The 24417-nt window shown below is 37.7% G+C and overlaps 1 long non-coding RNA gene across 1 annotated transcript; it reads left to right on the top strand.

Moving 5' to 3' along the window:
* The first annotated feature begins 15697 nt into the window (after positions 1–15697).
* Positions 15698–19578, top strand: LOC123651157. The gene is made up of 3 exons (XR_006739661.1): positions 15698–15782; positions 16822–16932; positions 19440–19578. It is a non-coding gene; the product is annotated as an uncharacterized LOC123651157 (long non-coding RNA).
* Positions 19579–24417: the final 4839 nt, after the last annotated feature.

Raw genomic sequence — 24417 nt, 5'->3', positions numbered from 1 at the left:
TTAATCTCTGGAGTAGGGGCAAACAAGCAACCCCACAACCCTGCCCCCAATCTCTGGATTGAATTGTACCAGGAAGAAGAGGGGAAGGGGCAAGTAACTTGCTGAAAACAGGGTGATTGAGAGTTTGCATACTGAATATCAAGACCTCCCTCACCTCTCTTTCTCCACTTGACAACCAAATAGTTGACAGTCCAGTCTAGGCTGGAGATGCTTCATTATGAAATCTTATCTTACCACTCAAGAGAGAATAAATACTTCTGGGGAACCCAATGAAATGACTAGTCAGGATACCCTAGAATAAAGCTTACAGTTAACAAGTGCTAGAATAAACTTACAGCTTTCAAACAACTTTTTAAAGTACCTCACTCTTAAATATGAAAAACTGAAAGATCACTAAGTAACTAAAGAAAGCTCTTAACATGAAAGATGAAGACTGTAGTGGATGCTGTGTTGCATTGCTCAGATCTGCCCTTTAAGGTCTGAAACATTCTTCTAGCTGCTGGTAATACTGACTACTGAGGGCTCACAGCAGAGCGACCAAAAGGTGCTGTATCCTCTTCCCAGGGGAATCACATCAGTCTGCTTGAGGGGTAGGTTGTGAGTTGGGGCTTTAAAGACATGGCTTACTTGCCTTAATGGGAACAGAACAATTCTAAAGAGCCATCCCAGCTCTAGAGCTTCCTGTAGGATTGACTGTTACAAACTGCATTGTACTTGTGCTTCTCAGTCAGCCAGATTCGCCTCCCTCGCTCCCTTCAAGGAATTGTTAACCGTTTGCCCCTACGTCTTAGTCAGGAAAACCTTCCTACAACAAAATCCAAAACAGATAGTAAAAAGTGGGAAGAAAAGGATTAATAACCTCAGATAAAAAAAATAAATAGAAGAATATTACATTCATTATATAAAATCAAAATATCATAGAAGAAATGTTAAAAAATATAAAAGCTTCTGGAAACTAAAAATAATGACAAATGAAAACTCAATAGAGAAGTTGGAAGGTAAAATTGCGGAAATCTCAGAAAGTAGAGCAAAAAGAGGAAAGAAAAGTTTGTTTGAAGGTGTCTATCTGACATCTGAATGAAAGAAGTTTCAGAAAGAAAACAGAAAATGGGTGTCATGGGAGCAAATAACAGAAAAGCAATCATCAGCAAAATAATTCAATAACATTTCTCAGAACTTAAGGATATGAGTTTCCAGGTTGAGTATTAGACCCAATTATGAATATAGGGCACCTCATAGCAAAATTTCAGAATACTAGGGGCTGGAAGAGACAAGGGAAAGAAGATTCTATAAGCTGCCAGAGAGAATAGATAAGTCACATACAAAAAGTTAGAATCTGAATAACTTTATTTTGAATGTATTTTTAAAATTGATTTTAGAGAGGGAGAGAAGGAGGTGAGAGAGACATCTATTGGTTATCACCCACAGGCGCCCCAACCGGGCATGGAATCCACGACCTAGGTATGTGCCATGACAGGGAATCAAACCTGGGACTTTCCAGTGCATGCACAATGCTCCAAACAATAGCCACAGTGGCTAGGGCTCAGAATGACTTCTTAAATTTTTATTTTTTAATGTATTTTTATTGATTTCAGAGAGGGAGAGAAGACAGAAACATCAATGATGAGAGAGAATAATTGATCGGCTGCCTCCTGCATGCCCCCCACTGGGGACTGAGCCCACAACCCAGGCATGTGCCCTTGACTGGAATCAAACCTGGGACCCTTCAGTTCGAAGGCTGATGCTCTATCCACTGAGTCAAACAGGGTAGGGCCAGAATGACTTCTTAACAACACATTGGAATCTTGAAGACTATAAATAGATATGTTTGAAATGGTGAATAAAAAATGACTTCCAAGCTACTACTCTGTACCCAGCTAACCTATTAAGTGTGAGTTAGAATAAAGACATTTATATACCTATACCATCTCAAAAAATGTGCCTCCTCATTTGTCTTCCCTGAAAGCTCACAGAAGATATACTTCCCTAAAAGGAGGGAGTATAATAAGGAACTTAAAGGTGCGTCCACGAAAGAAGTATCTAACATAAAACAAAGCAAAATCTCTGTAATGTGGGTTAAGGGCAATACCAAGATGTTGGCTCTGCTCTAGGCTTTGAGAGTGACCAATCCAGATTGAAGCCAATCCAAAGGCTCCAGCAGAAATTATTAAAAAAGATGACATCAGCCGAAACCGGTTTGGCTCAGTGGTAGAGCATCGGTCTGAGGACTGAAAGGTTCCAGGTTCGATTCTGGTCAGGGGCATGTACATTGGTTGTGGGCACATCCCCAGTAGGGGGTGTGCAAGAGGCAGCTGGTCAATGTTTCTCTCTCATCGACGTTTCTAACTCTCTATCTCTCTTCCTCTCTATAAAAAAATCAATAAAATATATTTTAAAAAAAGATGACATCACCTACTGTACCTAATGTAAATAAAAATTGAGAAGAGATTTAACATTTTTTTTAGAATTTGAGCTTAAATTAGTGATAACTACAGAAAACTAAGCAAAAGTAAAAAGACTTATTAACTCCAGGGAAATGAAAATTTATTCAAAAAAGAAAAAAAATGTTTTTTATTGCTTGATTGTAAAAACACATAGTCATAAAAGGTAAACACTGAATATTGATCTAAGCAGAATTTATGAAGTGATATTATTAGGATGATGAAAAAGTATATGTGTGTATATTTTCTGGGGTTAGAAAGAGAACTAAATGCTCATCTATACAGAGAAGTGGCAATATAAGAATGGAGCATACTGTAGTATTATGAACATGAAGTTGGGGTTCAGACTGCCTACCTACATTTGAATCATAGCTTTGTTACTTTCCAGCAATTTGACCTTGGGCAGGTTACTTGACTTCTTGCGTATCAGTACTCATCTGTAAAATGGTGATAATGAAAATATACAACACACAGCCAAAGCCAATTTGGCTCAGTGGTAGAGCGTTGGTCTGCGGACTGAGGGGTCCCAGGTTCGATTCTGGTCAAGGGTATGTACATTGGTTGTGGGCACATCCCCGGTAGGGGGTGTGCAAAAGGCAGCTGGCTGATGTTTCTCTCTCATCGACGTTTCTAGCTCTCTATCTCTCTCACTTCCTCTTTGTTAAAAATCAATAAAATATATTAAAAAAAAAGAATAAAAAGAATTTTTAAAAAAAGAAAAGAAAATACACAACACACAGTTCTAGAGACTGAGGATAATGTAGGTGTGAGCTATAATACCACCATACTGCTCTATAGTAACTACTGTATACTAGTAAATATTTTCAATTTGTTATCTGTTGACTGAATTGTGTCCCTCCACCAGATTCATATGTTGAAGTCCTAATCCCCAGTATCTAGAATGTGACTGTATTTGCAGATACAGACTTTAATGAGGCACTTAAAATGAGGACTAATATGACTGGTAACCTTATAATAAAAATTTAGAACATCAGACACAAAGGATGCATCAACACCGAAAAAACATGTCAAGACATAGCATGCCTTTCTCACAGATAACATACAGAGAAGGCAAACGTTTTTAAGACAAGAAAAGATGCCTCAGGAGAAACCAAACCTGACTCTTTGATTTTAGATTTCTTGCCTCTAGAAATGTGAGAAAATCATTTCTGTTATTTAAGCCATCCTATCAAATACATACATTATTATATTATTGAAAGATTTGAAAATGAATATAAAAAGATAAGACTTAAACAGCTGAGAATAGTTGCATTTGGGAGGCAGAATATGATGGTAGGGAAGAGGGATTGTTTTTTTAAAAAATTGAAAAGGTTGTAAACTCATTAACCCATTAAACTATATATATTTATAACTGATAAAAACACAAACAAAAAAAGGCAGTTTGATAAATTAGTTATCTCTTTCTTTTTTTCATCTACGTGATTAAGAACTCTCTGGAGTTTCATATATTTTCCTTTGTCTGACCTCTGTTTTCTCTCCTTGTGGCCCTTTTGACATTTTTACCCCAAGGAAAGTATAATCAGTTAGTGTGCTTTTGGTTGCAAATAACAGAAAGCCAGCTAGAAGTGTTTAACTATAAGGAAATATTTACACACACACACACACACACACACACACACACACACACACACAAATATCTTGAAATGGTTGATTCTAGGGAGGACCTCTAGCTCAATCAATCAATGACATTATTAAGGGTCAAGTTTTTAATCTTTAATATGGAATGCCATTCTTAACTCTCCTCTAAGATACAAGATAACTGACTAGAGCAGTTCCAGGCCTCATGTCCTCATAAACAGTGTTCAAAGGCTGTATGGGAGAAGAGAATATCCATATTCATGTTTCTCTTTAAGAAAGGGATTTTTTGTTATAAGATCATGTTTCTCTTATGATCTCAATGACCATAACTGCATTACATGCCATCCCAAAACTAAGTGGCCGAATAATGGAAATTCCAGGGCTGGCTTAATCACAATAATATTAACTCTCGGAAGTTGGGGAGGGGTTCAGGCAACCCTGAAACACACATCTGACCCATACTTGAATAAAGTCAGGATTAAGTTAGTAAGAAATAAAGGAGGAAAGGGCAAATGCCATGGAATAGGGAAGAAGAAATATATTAATACATTTTAGTGATGGCTCTGTGAGATAGGAAGAGAAAGTAAAAAATTTTTCATAAAGAGAAGAAAGGGAGCAAAAGGTCAGAGATGAATGTCCTGATTCACCACCTTCAGGTTTAAACTTAGGGGAGGGCATTGCAGGCAGAGGTTAAGGTTGCTAGCAACACCTTGATACCTACTGACGGGACCCATTAAAAGTCCTGGCTTCTCAAGATACTGCCTACGAAAGTGCAAGTCTTTTAGAGAAGTCTTGAAATTAGGAAGCCATAGCTAATATGTCCCTGTGTAAGAGATTACATGGCTGAAGAATGGGTCTAAGAGAAGGGTCTGGTATTATGAGTGGGTTCCATATTCTCTGAAGTTTCTGCATAAGATGGATTTTATACCTGAAGACTGGTTGCAGCCAGAGACTTCCTGGGAGGCATCCAAAAGAATCGACAAAAGCTGCTGCACTACTGGGAGCTCTCCTAAGCTACTGCCCTAGGATATAGAAGCTTCACTCTGCCTCTGTTCTCTCCAGAAGGTGCAAGGAGAAGGAAGAGGAAGGAAGGTGAAAACATCCTGGTAGGAACTTTGAGCTCAGCAGGGACTGAATATTTACAGCAAGTAGACGGAATTATATTTAATAGGCAAGTTGCTCTCATCTGTAGGAATAAAAGGAGGAACTCCAGAATAAAAGGAGATTAGTTACAGAGAAAAAAAATGACCATTTTTCCTCCCCTTAAAGTATGTGAATTTTGGCCTTGCTATATTTTACATATTTCAGGATTATCTTTCTTTTTTATACCTTTTGGGGCAAAATTGTGGGGAAGTGGATGGATAACATCAGTTAGAATCATATAAAAATGATGTAAAATTATTTAGCTAACCACTTTACTCTAAAATTTGGCTAATAAAATATTTTTAGTGTAAGTAAACCAAATATGATGGCATTTAACTGGGTTTTTAAAAATTCAGTCATTAAAGTTTTTTTTATTTTATTAGAATGTAAAGATAACCACCATTCAATATAGAAACAAGCAGCCAGGTTACTTATATTTATTTTGTTTGCATTATGTTTTTTCTTAACTGCATATGTTTAACCAGGTGGAAAATTTCCATTTTTGAAAACAAATATAACCTGGTTAGGAATTGAATTTACATTCTAATTGTGTTATAATAAACCAAGAATGTTACGGTTAAATCTAGCACCCAGTTAAAACTCAACACATGTATAACAATAAGAAAATTTGTTGGCCAGAATGTTGTAATAGCTACTAAAAATACATGAATAACTTTTAATATCCAGGCAGGAATAACAGACATACAGTGAGTATTTGAGCACATGTATCATTTGAACAGGTGCCAGAGTGATGCAGCTAAAGATTAAAGTGTGATTTGGAGATATATTCCACTTTGTATGCATCAGCATTGCCTTCATTAGCATTAATAGTATTTACATGCACACAGAGCAGAGAACTGAATTTTGTTGAAAGGCAAAGGAGGAATTATTTTTTAACTTTGCCTATAATTCTAGGAGCGTGGGACTATATTATTAAAAGCTCTGTGAAAGGCTTTAATTTAGGAATTAAGCTATAGAAGCTGTATATCAGTACTAGATGTATACTTTCTGCTATTAGAGAGAAGTGAGTCAGACAGGTTAAAGGACTTAGCAAAAGCTTATGGAATTGTGGTACTGTATAGAAAGGGGAAATAATATGTGGATTTGAGATGTGGATTAATTTGAGGTATCTGAACAATTTTTAACCTGGGATAAAATGTAATTGATGCTATTGTGGCACACACACAGACACATACCAGTTACTTATATTACCTGTGTTCACCTGTAAACATCTATTTCAATTTCAGGCTTTAAGAAAATATAAATATTTTCAGACTATTGAATGTATTGTATTACCTATTCTTGTTCAAGATTATCAAATAAATAGTTGAATTCTAAAGTTCCAAGGAAATTTTCGAGGGAAATCGAGGGAAAAGTAAATTTGTATCCTTTCCTCATCTTCTACTTCCTAGGAAATGGCTCTCATTAAATTTATCTATTCCTTTAGTGAGTATCAGGAAGAAATAAATTAGCTAAATAATGAATTAGACCAAGATGATGACAAGTGATAAATTTAACTTTCTGTGGGAATAATTATATTTGAAAGTACAGTTTATTTTGGAAAGCCCTTGGGCAATACATTCATTCATTTGGCACATTCTTAGTGAATGTCTACTATGTGCCAGTCACTTCTGGCTCTGCTGACCCTGAGGCGAATAAGATAAAATTTTTGACCTCATAGATTTTATAAGTGAACAATATGCATTAAGAACTTTAAAAATGTGTACACTTTTTGATTGTTATTTTTTAATTAATCTAATTCGATAAACACTTAAGATTGATGTATACAAATTCCGATTGCATCATTATCAAATGCCTAGATACTTTTGCATATGTCTTGAAATTCTTTATAATAACAAAGTTATCTCTGGCTAGTGAATAGGAATACTTTAATTTTCCTGATGCTTTTCTCCCCTTCTGAAGTTTCTAAGCATACATTGTTTTTAAAAATAAAAGTGTTTTTAAGGTCTTTTTATTTTATTGTGTTGTATTTATTAGGATGACATGGTTAACAAAATTATTTACGTTCTAAGTGCAAAACTGTACAACACATCATCTGTATATTGACTATATTGTGTACTCACCTCCCCAAGTCAAATATCTGTCCATCATCATTTATCCCCCTCTATGTGCTCCTCCACCTTCTCCTTCCTTCCCCTGGCAATCACCACACTGTTGTCCCTGTCCATGAGTTTTTCCTCTTTCTTCTTCTTCTTTTTTGCTCAATCCTTCCACTTCTTCCTCCCAGTGCCCTCTTCTCTCTCTCTATTTTGCTTGTTAATGAGTGAAATCAAATGGTACTTGTCTTTTTAGTCTAAAGATGCAAAGTTGGATAGACTATGGGAGCTAAAAGATATTTGTAACAAGCAAAGTATATTTCCCTTGCTTACACAAATCATCTTCCCCTGATTTCTGAAAGGTTGTAAGTGCCTATCCCAGAATTTCTTAGAGGATTTTTCTATAACATAAGAAGCTAGAAGCTAGCTTAGAAGTATTTGAGGTGCTGGGTATGAGTAGACATATGTGGGCCAGACTTGATCCTTAAGTGAGAAATAACTATGGAGGGAGCTGAGTTTTTCCCTACTTTTACCAAAAAAATGTAAATTGTCAGGTGCTCAAATACAAAATATGTCATAACGTATTCACAAGTATTCCATTATACTTTTGGGCATATTGGAAGATTGCATTCTCACCCCCCTCTGAAGTTAGGTGGACTATAAACATGTTTTGAGTAATGAAATGAGTAGAGGTGATATGAGGTGGGAGTGGTAAGAGCCTATGTGCAGTCTTGGTGTCCCTTTCCTGTGGTGATCATTAAGCTGTTAAGATAGGACTTTTGTGGTTTGGGTTTCTTAGTGACTTAGTGACAGGATTGAAATTTCCTGTGATCATCCTATATAATAAAAGGCTAATATGCAAATTGTCCCCACAGGCCAGGAGTTCTATTGACTGGGAGTTAGATGTGCAATGACCACCAGGGGGCGGCACTGAACATGCTGAGTGTCAGCAACGAGATGGTGGAACAGGTGAACGGTTGGTGCCAGGCCAAGGCAGGTGCAAGGGGGACCCCCAGTAATTTTGATATCCATTTCTCCTAAAGCATGAAGCATTTCTAGGATTGAACTTGAGCTTTCTCCCTGGGACCTGTCAGTCCCAAACAGTTCACAAGATAATGGAAGTTGTTCCAGCAGGTCTGGGTATGAATAGGAATATGTGGGCCAGACTTGAGCCTTAAATGAGAAATAATGAGGGAGCCAAGTTTTTTCCTACTTCTTACAAAAAAAAAAAAGTATATATATATGTCTCTGTTCCTCTCCCTCACTCCTTCCTGTTACTGAGCTCCTAAATTCTTGTAAATAGGGGTGCTAGGAGAATCTTTTGTTTAAACATTTATCTTTAACCCCTGTTTCTGACGCAGAACTTTATAATTTTTTGAGTGATAAGAGTGTCTAACACTGAGCTCCCAAGTCCCTTGAAATTTCCTGGGCAGGAATGTCTTTTGTTCTAATGAGGGACTGGTAATTTGTTCTGGGGGCTAGTCACTGTTGTTAGAATCTTGAAACTTTCAGCCCCACCCTTCATTCTCCAGGTTTAGAAGAGGGGCTGGAAATGTACTTAATATTCCATCATGCCTATGTGATGAAGCCTCCATAAAAATTCCCATATGTCAGGTTTCAGGGAGCTCCGGGGCTGGTCAACACATTGCTACCCAAAAGGTGGCACATGTCAACTCCAGATCTTACCCTAGGTATTTCTTTATCTGACTGTTCATCTGTCTCCTTTATCATATACTTATCTTCTATCGATATAATAACAAAAGAGTAATATGCTAATTAGACGGGACAGCCAAATTACCTTCCGGACATCCTTCTGGATGAAGTCGTGGAGGTAGGAGCCAAGGCAGAGGCAGTTAGGGGGCAATTAGGCAGGCAGGCAGAGTGGTTAGGGGCGATCAGGCAGACCGGCGAGTGGTTAGGAGCCAGCCATCCCAGATTGAGAGAGGGATGTCTGACTGCTGGTTCAGGATTGGGCTTAAACAGGCAGCTGGACATCCCCAATGTGTCTCGGATTGTGAGAGGGTACAGGTCAGGCTGAGGGATCCCCCCATGCATGAATTTTGTGCATGGGGCCCCCATACATAATTTTGTGCATGGGGCCCCTAAACTGGTAGACATAGTGTTTTTCTGAGTTCTATGAGCTGTTCTAGGAAATGATTGAATTTGAGGAGAGGGAGGTGTCATGGGAATCTCCAATTTGTAGCCACGTTGGACAGAATTGTGGATAACCTGGGGACCTACTATTTCTAATTGGTATCTAAAGTTGGAGGCAGGATTGTAGGACTGAGCCCTTAACATGTGGAGTCTGCACTAACTCTGGTTGGCATTGGAATTGAAGTGAATTATAGGACACAAGCTGGAAATTGCTTGGTGTGAGAAAAACAACAGCTTACATCTGGTGTCAGAAGTGTGGTGGTGTGTGAGAGTAAACGAGAAACATACAGAATGAAGTTTTTTCTTACTAAAGACCCATTATCTATAATCAAATCTGCTGACAGAAGGGCAGAAAGCAGCTTGTGAGTTCTTTTGTAGCTCAGACACAAAAAACCATCTATAAAAATAGGACCATTGCTTTAAATGTGGGTAAAGGATATTTGAAACCTTGACCTTGGAAAGTGGAGAATACTTTTTTTATTTACTTATTTTTATTTATATTAAACTAGAAGTTTCTCAGTGTGATTTATGATTCACAATTTACCTATTACTTTATAATCATCCTATTGTATTTCAGGTAAATTGTGTCAAACTGAAGGGACTTTGTTAATTCTGTAAAGCATTCATTATAAAGAAATGACATGTTTTATTAAATAATTATAAAGCACCTTTCTAAGATCATTCACACTTTTTTGTGTGTTTGTTTATTGGTTTTCTCTGTATATTGATTTTTATTTCTTTTTCTTTTTAAAATGTTATATTTTACAGTTTACATTCACTAATATTATGTATTAGAGGCCAGGTGCATGAAATTCATGCATGGGGGATTGTCTCTCAGCCCAGCCTGCAACCTCTCCAATCTGGGACCCCTCGGGGGATGTTTGAAACCAGCAGTTGGCATCCCTCTCACCATCCAGGACCACTGGTTCCTAACTGCTTACCTACCTGCCAGCCTGATTGCCCTTAACCGCCACTGCCTCGGCCCCTCCACGGTGGCTTTGTGAGGAAGGACATCTGGATGGATGTCCGGAAGACGTCCGGTCCAATTAGTATATTATCCTTTTATTAGTATAGATTATACAACATAAGCTTTAAGGTAGAATTGTATTAGTAGAAATGAAGAGACATTTAATTAAAAAATGTATATTGGATTGATATGATACAAATCCATTTGTTTATGAAAAAAATCAAGTCTCTACGAATAGGATTACTTGCCCTAGATGGTTTGGCTCAGTGGCTAGAGCTTCAGCCTGAGTACTGAAAGGTCCCAGGTTAGATTCTGATCAAGGGCACATGTTTGGGTTGTGGGCTTCATCCCCAGTAGGGCATGTGCAGGAGGCAGCTGATCAATGATTCTCTCTCATCATTGATGTTTCTATCTCTCTCCCTTTTCCTTTCTCTCTGAAATCAGTAAAAACCTATTAAAAAAATAAAAGAATAAAATTTCTTTTCTTTTTTTAAATATTTTTATTGATTTTATACAGAGAGAAAGAGAGATAGTTAAAAACATCGATGAGAGAGAATCATCAATCAGCTGCCTCTTGCACACCCCCTACTGGGGACGTGCCCACAACCAAGGTACATGCCCTTGACTGGAATCGAACCTGGGACCTTTCAGTCCACAGACCGACGCTCTACCACTGAGCCAAACCGGTGACGGCAAGATTTCTTTTCTATCAAAGCCAAGTAAGGTGTGTCCAGATGGGTCTGGATCTCCTGTGATTTTGAGGCACTGCAGGTGGACAGGGACTTGACTCTAGGTCCTGCAGTGCGCCCCAGACTCTGACAGAAGGAAGATTTTCATATACATTTTACTAATTTTCTTTCATTTCTGATACTTCTATTATAAAGGGAAAATAGCAATATTAAAATATTTCCTCTAATTAATCCCCTTTTAATGTACATGAATTTCATGCACTGGGCCACTAGTCTTGTATAATATTGTAAAAGCCTGATATGCTAAATGTCTGGTTGTCAGGTTGGCTGTTCAACCAATCAAAGCATAATATGCTAATGATATGCTAAGGCCATTCAACCACTTATATGATGTGCATTGACCACTAGGGGATAGAAGCTCTGACTGGTAGGTTTGCTTGTTGCTGGGGTCTGAGCGATCAGGCCTGAGCAAGACCAGCCACACACACCCTGGAGCCCTCCCATGTTCCCTCCCTGGCTGGCCAACCTCTTGCATTCCCTCTCTCCCTGGCGCTGATTGGGCACCGGTGGGGGTCCCTCAGCCTGGTATGCACCGTCTCACAATCTGACCCCTTGGGGGATGTCAGAAAGCTGGTTTTGGCCTGATCCCACAAGCCAGGCCCAGGAACCCATTGGTGCACAAATTCATGCACCAGGCCTCTAGTATGCATACAAGATCATAGTTTAATCTCTTCTCACCCCCCACCTGCTTCCCTCTGAGAATCACCATTCTGTTCCATTGCCATGCCTTTGATTCTATTTTATTCATTAGTTTATTCTGTTCATTATATTTCTTTTTAAAAAATATATTTTTATTGATTTTAGAGAGGAAGGGAGAGGGAGAGAGATAGAAACATCAATGTTGAGAGAGAATCATTGATTGGCTGCTTCCTGTAGGGGATGGAGCTCAAACCCAGGCATGTGCCTTTGACCAGAATCAAACTGGGACCCTTCTGTCCACAGGCTGATGCTTTATCCACTGAGTCAAACCAGTTAGGACTTCATTAGATTTCTTATTTGTTTATTTTGATTTTTATATTAAATTGTTGATAGGTATATATTTGTTGCCATTTTGTTGTTCGTATTTTTTATCTTTTTCTTCTTTGTCCTCTTCTTCTTCTTCTTCTTTTTTTTTTTTTTAATATATTTTATTGATTATTTTACAGAGAGGAAGGGAGAGAAATGCAAAGTAGAGAGTTAGAAACATTGATGAGAGAGAGTCATTGATCAGCTGCCTCTTGCACGCACCCCACTGGGGATGTGCCCGCAACCAAGGTACATGCCCTTGACCGGAATCGAACCCAGGACCTTTCAGTCTGCAGGCCGACACTCTATCAACTGAGCCAAACCGGTTTCAGCCTTCATCCTCTTCTTAAAGAATATCCTTCAACATTTCATATAATACTGGTTTGGTGGTGATGACCTCCTTTAGCTTTTTCTTGTCCATGAATCTCTTTATCTGATCTTCAATTCTAAATGATAGCTTTACTGGGTAGAGTAATCTTGATTGTAGGTCCTTGGTATTCATCACTTTATTTTTTGCCACTCCCTTCTGGCCTGCATAGTTTCTGTTGAGAAATCAGCTGACAGTTGTATGGGCATTTCCTTGTAGGTAACTAACTGCTTTTCTTTTGCTGCTTTTAAGATTCTCTCTTTGTCTTTAGCTTTTGGCATTTTAATTATGGTTTGTCTTGGTGTGGTCCTCTTTGGGTTCCTCTTATTTGGGACTCTCTGTGCTTCCTGTACTTGTAAGTTATTTCTTTTACCAGGTAGGGGAAGTTTTTTTGTCATTATTTCTTCAAATAGGTTTTCAGTATCTTGTTCTCTGTCTTCTTCTGGCACCCCCATAATGCGAAAGTTGGTATGCTTGTTGTCCCAGAGGCTTCTTCCACTATCTTCATATTTTTTTAAATTCTTTTTGCTCTTCTGGTTGGGTGTTTTTTACTTCCTTACATGTCAAATTGTTCATTTGATTCTCAGAATCCTCTCTTCTACTGTTGGATCCCTGTGTATTATTCTTTATTTCAATCAGAGAATGCTTTATTTCTGACTGGTCCTTTTCCCTTTTTATTTATTTATTTATTTATTTATTTATTTATTTATTTATTTATTGTTTATTCTCACTAAGATCCTTGAAAATATCACTAAGTCCCTAGGAGGTTTCTAGAAGATTCTTGAGTAACCTTATAACCATGGTTTTGAACTCTATATCCAGTAGTTTGTTTTCTTCCATTTCTGTTATTTGTGACATATTTCTTTGTCTCTGTATTTTGGCTGCTTCCCTGTGCTTATTTTTATGTATATGGTAGAGCTGCTATGCCATCTTGGGTTGGTAGAGTGGCTTTGTGTAGTGAGTGCCTTATAGGGCCCAGTGGCTCAGCCTCTCCAGTCATCTGAGCTGGGAACTGTAAGTGCACCCCTTTGTGAGCTTGTGAGCCCAGGCTTGTTGTAGTTGAGACTTGATTGCTGTTGGTTTTACTGGAGGAATTGACATCCAGGCCAATTGGCTGTGAGGACCAGCTGTGACTACACTGGGAGAGTTTCTGTGCAGGAGACACCCTATGGGGCAAGACTTGCTTCATTGGGCTTTGGTGCTCACTAAATCTGCCCCTTGAGTGTGTCACTTATGGATGTGTAGAGCTGTAATCTGATATGGTTTGACACTGACTACTGGGTACACTGGCTCTTGGGTCTCCAGGGAGGTGCAAAGTCAGCCACTGCCTGGTTCCACCCAGCAGGAGCTACAGAGATATCTGCAGATATCTCCTCTTTATATTGGGTTTGGATGTGCCCAGATGAGGCCCAGCTGTGAAGCAAGACAGGCTTATGCTAATGCTGGGTCTTGGGCCTTTTTTTTTTTTTTTTTTTTTTTTTAATAGGTTTGGGGGTTCCTTGACTCAGCTGTAGCTTGTTTGAGAGATTTTAGTCTGAGCAAGGACGGACAGCTTGGGTGGGGTTGTAAATTGGAGGAGGCTGGGCCTTAGGGAATCACAAGAGTGGAGAAAACATAAGTGGCTGCCAGTCAGTCCTGTGACTGGAAGGTCCCAGCATAGGAACAATGATCCCTGCAAGCACCTCCATCTGGGAGAAAGCCACGTAGTTTTTGCCCTGCTGCCAGAAAATTCTTGTCTAGAAAGATAAAGTTGTTAATAACTTTATTGTTTATTTCAGAAATTTTCTGAAAATCCATTTAAATCAATATTAGATTATTCAAATCAAAGTAGCATCAAACAACTGTTTACTATTTAAGAATTGCTTTGAGACCCTTTATTCAAATCTTCTCCTCTTTGTATTTACCCATGCCAAACTATTAGGTCACAGATGTGCCAAATCACAGTAAAGCCCCATCCTCACACCAAATGATCAACCTTAAATCAAAATTCCCAAATCTTAAACATATCCTATCTTTGTTTTTCCTCTTCTGAGACATCACCAAGGTTCTTGTCAAGGTGGCAGCCTCACTTACTGTGATAAACAATAAACTCAAGTTTGTTTTATCAACAGGCTATTTTGTTGGTGATTTTAGGGAGTGAAGTACATATAATATTTACTTCTTATTCCAACTACAAATGATGCTTTTTGCATAAATGGTGACCCATAGTTTGGAACTATATGCCGAATAATAATCCAAAAAAAAATAAATCTCAATTAATTTATTATTATTATTTTTTTCTTTCAACCTGGTATGTTATATTTATAGCCAGAGAATGTCATTGTGCTCAGTCATAATAATTGTTTTTCAAATTAGTGAATCTGGAAATGTATTATGATTTCAGGAATAAGTAAGTAAACTATGTATCCTAGCCAAGCAGCCTACAACAACCAAGAATGATTTTTGAAAAAAAAGCTGTATAGATTTTATGTAAATTTGGTATTTATGAGCACCAAACTTTTAGCACTGACATCTGCCTGAGAAGAAACTTCATTTACAGCAGTGGCAGAAACGAAGTTCACTGTGAACTAGTTTTGGATACCATATGCTTTAACATTCTGAAGAGGGGCGGGGAACGAGGCATTTTAAAAACAGCTTTTTCTCGTTCTCACTGTGGATGATGTTGCATGACAACATTGTGACATCATCACTTACGCTATTTTATTTGCTGTTGCACCAATAGAGCATGAAGGCGAGCAACAGCACCTTGATGTCTGTGGTGCTTTCCCTCTGTGGAACTTCAGGCGCTTCACAGGCACTTTCTTTCTAAACCTCACATCTCTCTAAGGTATTGCCAAACTGGAGACACATTTCACAGTTTAATCATGTGGAACACATTGGTAAATATAGATGTGCCTTTTAGAAAGTTGCTTCAAAGTGTACTTTGCAGCTCACACGACGTTTCCCAGGGTGTAAACCAGTGGTGTGATGTAAAGCTCTTGGCCCTCCCCCACGTGAGAGGGGAGGATAGATGAGTTTGGCAGCACACAGTAGCGCAGGAGGAGGGCGGGTCCTGTGGAAAAGGCAGGCTATTTTTTTTTTTTTTTTATATGCTCTCCCGTCATTTCTCTCCACAGGGGTGCTTCCTTTTCTTCAATCTCATTTTTTGCTTTCTTTCCAACATTAAAAAAGAAAAATAATCTGTAAAATTTAACTTGTAATTAATAGTCTGGTTAGATTTTCAGGGCAGAACACAAAAGTCCATTTAACTCACAATTCCTGTTGATTATAATCCTGGCCATCGAATCAGTTTTTACAGTTGTAAGCGCAAATGGGTTCTTATGAAAGGCGAATGTGCAACATGGCAGACATGTTTGTTTCTTTCTCTCATCTTTCCAAATCCACTGTGAGACAGAATGAGTTGTTTTTCAGAATACTTCTGCCTCTCCTGCCTCACCTTTTCTTTTCTAGACCCCCATACCTCCCAGTTCCCTAGAAAAGATCTCTTGGTATGGAACAGAGACCTGAAGTGAGTCCTAGTTGTATCCTTTAGTAGTTGTGTGAACCCTGAGTGGTTAAACCTCTCTGAGGCTGATTCCCCATTTGTAATTTATACGTAATATCTAGCTCCAGAGTTGTTGTGAAGATTAAATAAGATAATGAGCATGAACGAGCTGCAATGCTATCTAGCAGAGAATAATAAGGCCAATTAAAAAACATTCTGACTGTCCTGCTTTCTGGGGCTGATTTGCTTTATCCTTCTGAGTATGATCCAAACCATTGTTCAAATTTAGAGTGAAAGAGGGAACTTCAGGACAACAACATGTAGAAACTGGGATTGCCTAAGCAAACCAGAATGTATGATTAACCTTTACATAGGGAAGCTTTCAAATGGGGGGTACCTGTGCTTGCTTGTACATGTTATTATGGATAATGAATTTTATGAATACAAATATAATTTATAGCCCACATATAAGTTGAACCTGAATCACAGCCCTTTGTGTATAGCTTATAGTATTTCCCAAAATTGCTACCTGGACAACAGGTGACACAAGAGACTATTTCAAGTGCTATACAGCAAACATTAAGTTTTTAAAGCTATCATATCAAATCTATAATTTTTGGAAGTAAGAATTGTTATTTTAAAGTAAATTGATTTAGATAAAATTATGAATTGATTTAGAGAAAATAAGTAAGTAAATGACACGACATTTGTATTATAGATACAAGCAGGTTGGCTTGGAACAACTGATAGGTAGGAAGCCCTCCTGGATAGAATACATCCAGTAGAATGAAAGAATAATCTACTCAGTATTTGAATAAACAGTTTTATAATATCATATATCACCTTGCCTTCCAGTAAAGGTGCTTTACAAGAGTTGGAGAAAAGATCAATACCCAACTGTGGCCCAGGTGAGGGGAAAAGAATGGAGTAATTGCAGCTGAAGGTTAACTTTGGACACACTTTCTGGTAAGTTCTGAACCCCCCCACCATTTCTGTACATTATTAATATAAATGATGTATGAAGAATTGATAAAACTTGGCAAAATGTATTATGTACGCTGTTTTAATCTTTGTGGGGATATTTTATTTGTGTTTATCTTTTGAAATTTATGATGGGACTTAGTTGGTCTTGTCTTAAGAATTTCAGAAAGTCTCCTCACACTCTTTTGAGTAGTTCATTTAATGCCCTGGTACCTAGCCCTAATCCTTTCTAGTTTAAGTGCAGTTGCCAAAGAAATCAGAAAAATTGGGAAAATATTATCATTCTGCTTCTTGACACTTGTTACAAAGCCACTGATAGCAGTGGGCTTCCTAGTCTTCACCTTACTTTGTTTTTATTTAGTTTTCTTATTGTGACATCTGTCAATGAAAAACATAAATGCTTCTTAGTGTTTTTGTTTGTTTGCTTAAAAGGGAGGCAATTTTGATAATATATCAAGATACTTGGGTATGAATGGTTAGAGATCAGCCATTCTTTTTCCTAAAATACATCAACATATTTGAGAGATGGTCATTTACAGATTCTATGTGTACTCAAACTCAGGGTCTGTAAAGGTTTACAAGTATTTGTGTATGACTTCATGTATATTTTCAGAGTTTTTTTTTTTTTTTTTGTGTGTGTGAAACTTTGAAAAATGAAGAGAATTAAGTTGTTTCTAAAAAGCCAAAGCAGCCTGCCATCTCTTTTTCTTTTCTGGGCTACGATCCAATTTGCACAGCAGTTGCAAAGAAAAAGCAAACGCATCACTAGATTCAGCGAGAAATATTGTAACAGTATGTAATCTCTGTCAAGATAAAATTGCTTTGTGATTTACATTACAATAAATCCTGACCTTTAAGTGCTGCAGACTAAGCTAATCTGTGAAGTACTTTATTCCAACACTGAATCAGCGAGAGAAGCTCAACCAAATTGACTGCATTAGTCTCACCATGGTGGTTAAAGAGCCTATATATATCGAAGCAGATTACAGAGCTTGTTCCATGTGTACTATAATAAGTAGGATAATTGAAATATTCAATCTGTTTCATCATTGTGAAATAATAGAATTATTTTAACCTCCCTTCTGTTTGCCTATTATGAGGATACAAGTAGCCTCATTAAATATCATTAGGGCCTGATTTAGATTGATGAGAACAAGGAAATTCAGAATTAAGGCAAAAATACCACATGGCATTTCAACCTAACTCACTTCTACGGCTGTTATTTATTTTTATTCTCTCTCTCTCTCTCTCTCTCTCTCTCTCTCTCTCTCTCTCTCTCTCTCTTTAATTTTTGTAAAATAGTTAATATATGTTGAATTTCTCAGTACCAGCTTTGGGTTTTGGGCTATTTGTCTGTCCAAAGTCAATCATTGGGAAATGGAATTTTCTCAAAGATATGGTTTAAAAAAAATAAATAGATGTTACCATACCAAATTTGGGAGATTTTGGGCCATTTCTCTCCCAAATATTTTTCTCTCCTCTCCTCTCTTGGCTTTCTTCTAGATTTTAATTACACACATATCAGACAACTTTAGGTCATTCCAGAGCTCACTAATACTTTTTTTCTATTTTTTCTTTCTATGCTTCATTTTGGATAGATTCCATCGCATGTCTTCAAATCCATTTTTTTCTTTCTTTCTGCAGTGCCTAATCTGCTATAATCATATGCAGGATATATAAATATATATTTCAGGTGATACATTTTTCATCTCTAAAAGTTCCAATAAAAAATGCTTTCCATTTTTCTCCTCATCACACTTATGTTTGATAATTCTATCATCTCTCCTGCACATGCCTCTTTACTTGCTGAGTGAATATTGCCTGGATACTGGATATTGTGTTTTTGTTTTTGGGTGCTGAACTTTTTGGCATTTCTTTAACTAATGTTAAATTTTGTCCTGCCCCACAATTAAGTTCTTAGGAATCAGATTTCTTTGAGATTGGGCTTTCAGTTTTGTTAGTCTAGGATTAATGTGACCCTATTGCTAAGGCAGAACCCTCTGAAGACTCTTTCTCATGCTGCGTATTACCAGGTCTCCTCACTCCAGCTGGCAGGAACATTTCTATCCCTGTCGGAGTTGTGGGAATGGCCAGGCTTGTTGCTTTCTGTTGCTTCTTTATTTGGTCAGAGGTACAGTATTGTCTTTTCTTGTACAGATCATTACTCATTCAAAGCTCTGCAGTAAATCTGCCAAGCTTTGAATATCTTTATCTGTGTAGCTCCCTCCTCACTGGTACTTTGCCCCAGAAATTCCATTTGTCTTGGCCTCCTGTATTCCAACTTCTATCTTTTCAACGTGGAAACCACAGGGCTCAGTTTGGGTTCCCCTCTCTTCTCTGAGAACTGGAAACTCTCTTTAGGCAATCAGCCCGCTGGAGCAGTGGCAGAGCTTATGTCTTCCCCTTTTCTTAGGGACTACTCATCTGCTGCTTATTTTTCAAGCTCTGAACCAATTACTTCTATACTTTTGTCAGGTTTTTCTTTGTTTAAGGTGAAAGGTTCCCTGTTATGCTATCATGGCCAGAAGCAGATGTCTCAAATAACTGGTGTTTAAAAGGTACTTTATGATTTTTTATATTAAACCATTTGTTCAGAAGTTCTTGCCAGTACACATTTTTGGAAACATCAAATAAGTGATACGAAGATTTTTTAAACAAATTCTAGACACAATAAACTATAGTAATTGTTAATGCTAATTTTCCAACCACAAAGCAATGTAGTGTGTATAAAGCACATAGAACACCATAATTACTTCAGGAACTAAAAACATATATATATATATGCATATATATATATGCATATATATATATATATATATGTGTGTGTGTGTGTGTGTGTGTGTGTATGTATATGTGTGTATATATATATATATATATTTTTTTTTTTTTAAACATTTTTTAGGGAGAGATATAAGAAAGTGTGGAGTACTGGAGGCCTCTTCCATTGTTTCTTATGATAACTGTTGCTCTGCTCTATTTTAAAGTTACATTTGAGTTCAGGGAAATTATTTTCATTTTAGTAAGGCAAACTTTTTGTTATTTTGTGATTTTTTATTTTAGATTTTTATAATAAATTTATAGGGTGCCTTGAGGGCAGCACAATTTGCATCACAGGGGGGCCACCTAGGAAACTCACCTGGGACAGACCACTCTGTTCTGCCTTGGAGCACTATTACCTAGAACTGGAATTTTTCATGAGATACTTCACATTATAAATAGAGACATCCTCAGGGCACCATATCAATGTATACTAGAGGGTCTTCTCATGCATTTTGAGGGGAAAATAGCAGTTTTGATATCCCCAAGATGAGAGCAAGTATTTCTGATGCTAAAAGGATACTTGAGCACTTAGTTGAAACATAAGCATTTTTAAAGATCAATTTTATATTTCCAAACAATATTTATCTATCTATCTATCTATCTATCTATCTATCTATCTATCTATCTATCTATTTATTATTTACTTAATGGGATATATACTTTGGCTAATAGTTCCAATTTTTGGCTAATAGTTGCAATTTAAAAAAAATTAAAATATAGTGAATTTTTAGATTCATTTGCTTTAGTACTGAAAAGAGAACAAAACATAGTTTGAAGGAAAGATTATATGAAAATGTTGATAGATTGATATAGGTAAGACACATGAATAATCTTTCAGGCTACTATTTATTTCCTTTATTTTTTTTACAAGAATTTAGTTGAGACCATGGGTGGTTGGCCAGCGGATCAGGGTGGGGTGCTGATCTGGGGTGGGATCAGGTCAGGGGAGGGGCTGCAGGAGATTGGCCAGCCAGCCCCTCCCTCCACCTATTAAGGTGTGGGGGGGAGTGATTGGGGCTGGGCTGCCCAGGGGAGGGTCTGTGGGCCTATCAGGGTGATGGGGGCCCATTGGGGGTTTGGCCAGCCAGGGGGAGGGGCTGCAGGAGGTTGGCTGGCCAGCCCCATCCCCTGGTGGGTGAGAGCTGTGATCAGGTGTGGGGCAGCCAGAGGGAAGGGCTGCAGGAGGTTGGCCCCCAAGCCCTGCCCCCTATTGCTTGGAGGGGTGCAATCAGGGGCTGGCGTGGACGGGGGGAAGGACTGAAGACCTATCGTGGTGAGATGGGCTGATGGGGGCACAGCTGGCCAGGAGGGAAGGGAGGGGGTGTTTGGCCAGCAGGCCCATGCTCTTTTTTCTTTCTTCTTTTTTTTAAAAAAAATGTATTTTATTGATTTTTTACGGAGAGGAGGGGAGAGGAATAGAGAGTTAGAAACATCGATAAAAGAGAAACATTGATCAGCTGTCTCTTGCACAGTCCCTACTGGGGATGTGCCCACAACTAAGGTACATATCCTTGACCGGAATCAAACCTGAAACCCTTCAGTCCACAGGTTGAGGCTCTATCCACTTAGACAAACTGGTTAAGGCTCTTGATCAGGGTGGGAGAGTCTGATCAGGGGCAGGCCAGAAGAGGGGAGGGGCCATGAAATTGGCTACCTGCCCCACCCCTGATTAGGCTGGTTCCTGGCCATAGTGGGCATCATAGCGACTGGTTGTTAGGTGGTTATGGTCATTATGGTAGCTGCCTTGATGATAAGCTCACTAGTGTCATTCTATTTTTAAATATAGAATGCTTTTATTAGACTTTAAAAAAGTCTTTAACTGCTTGTCTGTCCTTTGCTCTAGATCTATTTTCTTCAATATATTTACTCTAGTTTATTATGCAATTGTATGTTTCCTGCAATTGCCTCTATATTTATACAAGCACAATCTTCTTCTTTTTTACCAAAAAATTTGAAAAGTGGCCACCCCAAATTTAAAAAAAAATTTTTTTTATTGATTTTTAAAAAAAATATATTTTATTGATTTATTGATTGACAGAGAGGAAGGGAGAGAGATAGAGTTAGAAACATCGATGAGAGAGAGTCATCGATCAGCTGCCTCTTGCACACCCCCTACTGGGGATATGCCCGCAACCAAGGCACATGCTCTTGACCAGAATCGAACCTGGGACCCTTCAGTCCCCAAGCCGACGCTCTATCCATTGAGCCAAACCGGTCCCGGCAAATTTTATTGATTTTTTACAGAGAGGAAGAGAGAAGGATAGAGAGATAGAAACATCGATGAGAGAGAACCATTGATCAGATGCCTCTTGCACACCCCCTTCTGGGGATGTGCCCACAACCAAGGTACATGCCCTTGACCGGAATCGAACCTGGGACCTTTCAGTCGGCAGGCCAATGCTCTATCCACTGAGCCAAACCGGTTTCGGCTGGCCACCCCAAATTTTATCTTTAAAATGTTCCATAATAAATAGAGAAAGAACACAACTTTTAGTTTTCTGGTTAATGAACTGTAGCTCTCCTGTTTTTACTAACATTTCCCCAAATTCTTGGATGAAAAGACTAACAAATATGAAGTATTGTTATCACAACTTACAGCAATAAATTACCTCAACATAGATATAACAAAAGGAAAAGTGTTATAACCACATTCATATTCAAAGATCTTGTGATACAAGCCAACCCCTGTGGGGGTATTATTTTCAAACATAACAGGTTGACATTATATAATTACATACTGCTGGATATTGAAATAGCAAAAAAGGAAAAATTGCTTATAGTAGTACTCACAGCACACTATTATGAATATTCGCATTCATCCACATATCTTTAGAGAATTATTTCTAGTTATGCACTACTGACTTCAGCAAAGATTTAGTGACTTATTCAATATCAATATTAGGTTTTGACATTAATGTCTTAGCAAGCATGGGGAGGTGTGGTCTTAAGACACTTCTACTCAATAAAGAGGACCTAAGGTGAATCTCTTTTCCATTTTTTTATAGTCAGTTTTTAAAAATAAGCATTTTATATATGTATGTATATGCAAATATTCAGAATCCCTTTCAATTCTTACAATTTGCACTTCTAATCTACTTAACTTTTTCTACTTTTTATGATGGCATTTTTATTTTCTAAGACAAATTTTCCAATTTGGTCCTATTTTTTTCATCTGATTCTGCTTTATGCACTCTCTATAATGGGGTATGTCAGAATTTCTGATTTTTCTGAATTCCTTTTCCCACTATTCTCAATGCTACTAATCTCTGGATTGTAACCAACTTTTACCTTTCTCCCTTTCATGTATCAGGCTTCTAATCTTTCCATTATTTTTACTTACCAGGAGCTTTTTGGTCTTTTGGTGCACTCTGAAGTATAGTTTCACAGATATTTAGGCCATAAATGCCATCATTCTTGGAATCTTAACTAATCTTTCTCTCTGGTTAATCATCTTGCTAACCTTACATCTGTTATTCCTATTCTGTAATGTAGGTATAATCTATTGGCTGCTTTTGGATTTCTCTCCTATCCAGACTTTTAAAATAAAATTGAATGCATATTATTTTAGGTTGTATCATTTCATATTTAATGTTTTTAACATTTTTTTTTTCTACAGTGACTTACCTCTGGGAAAGTGAGATTGGAGGAGAGAGTAGAGTCAGAGAGCTAGAGCATGAGACTGAGACACAGATATAATAGGTTTTGTGGGGAGCATTTTACTGTGTTATATAAGAACAGTCACTGTTTAAAAGTAAATATTAGCAAAGCAATAAACTGGTAGTATGTGAAGTAGTCTAGGAAAATACTCCCTCATCAATAAAAATCAGTCAACCAACCAATTATGTAATAACAGATATTAGGCTGTTCCAATGAACAAAGCTAGGATTTAAGTGGATACATGCTCAAAACCATTCATGGTGGTTATAAGTAGCTCAAAAAAGTTCTAAAGTTTAATTAGTTAGCTTTAGTTACCAACTCTGTCATGTTTCCTTAGATTTCTTGCACTTTTTTTGTATTGGTGCAAGACAAGGTTTCAGATGCTAGGGTGCAATCCCTTCCCCCGCCCGCTTCCGCTCTAAGCCATACAAGGGCTGAATCTTAACAATAGGTTTTCAAGAAGTATTTATTGATAAGAATTGTAGCTTGCAAAAGAAATTCAGTTAACCTGGTTTGTTTGTTTTTAATAAGTTATGCACAGGGACTTCTTATCATGGGGGTCTTTATTGGCTTTTACAAACTTCAATAGGTGTAATCTTGAGGTATGCAGCTAAAATCATTATCCTTCAACAGAAATAAAATTGGAAAATCCCATTATCACCCGAAAACTAGAAATAAGTGAAAATAGGCATCATGTAAAAACCAATGCAAATACTCTGGAGATACAGTGTGATTATTCTGTTTTATCTCCCATGAAATCTGCTTTTCACACCCTTTATGGCCTCTTTGGGGTGTTGGTATTCATGAATAAAAATATTACTTAAAAACCCCCCACAAAACACATTTCTTTGCTCTAATTAGGCAATATGAAAGCCTTCTGTTACAATTTATATTATTAAAATTTTGACATTTTCTAATGGCATAAAACATGTTCTATTTTTAACAAAGGCTTATATTAGTACAGTACTTAGAGGAGATTTCCAAGTTCTAATG

The sequence above is a fragment of the Pipistrellus kuhlii genome, unplaced genomic scaffold (assembly GCF_014108245.1).
Source record: "Pipistrellus kuhlii isolate mPipKuh1 unplaced genomic scaffold, mPipKuh1.p scaffold_m20_p_4, whole genome shotgun sequence".
Lineage (NCBI taxonomy): Eukaryota > Metazoa > Chordata > Mammalia > Chiroptera > Vespertilionidae > Pipistrellus > Pipistrellus kuhlii.
Note: the sequence above shows the minus strand (reverse complement) of the source record. Positions and strands in the feature narration are given on the sequence as shown.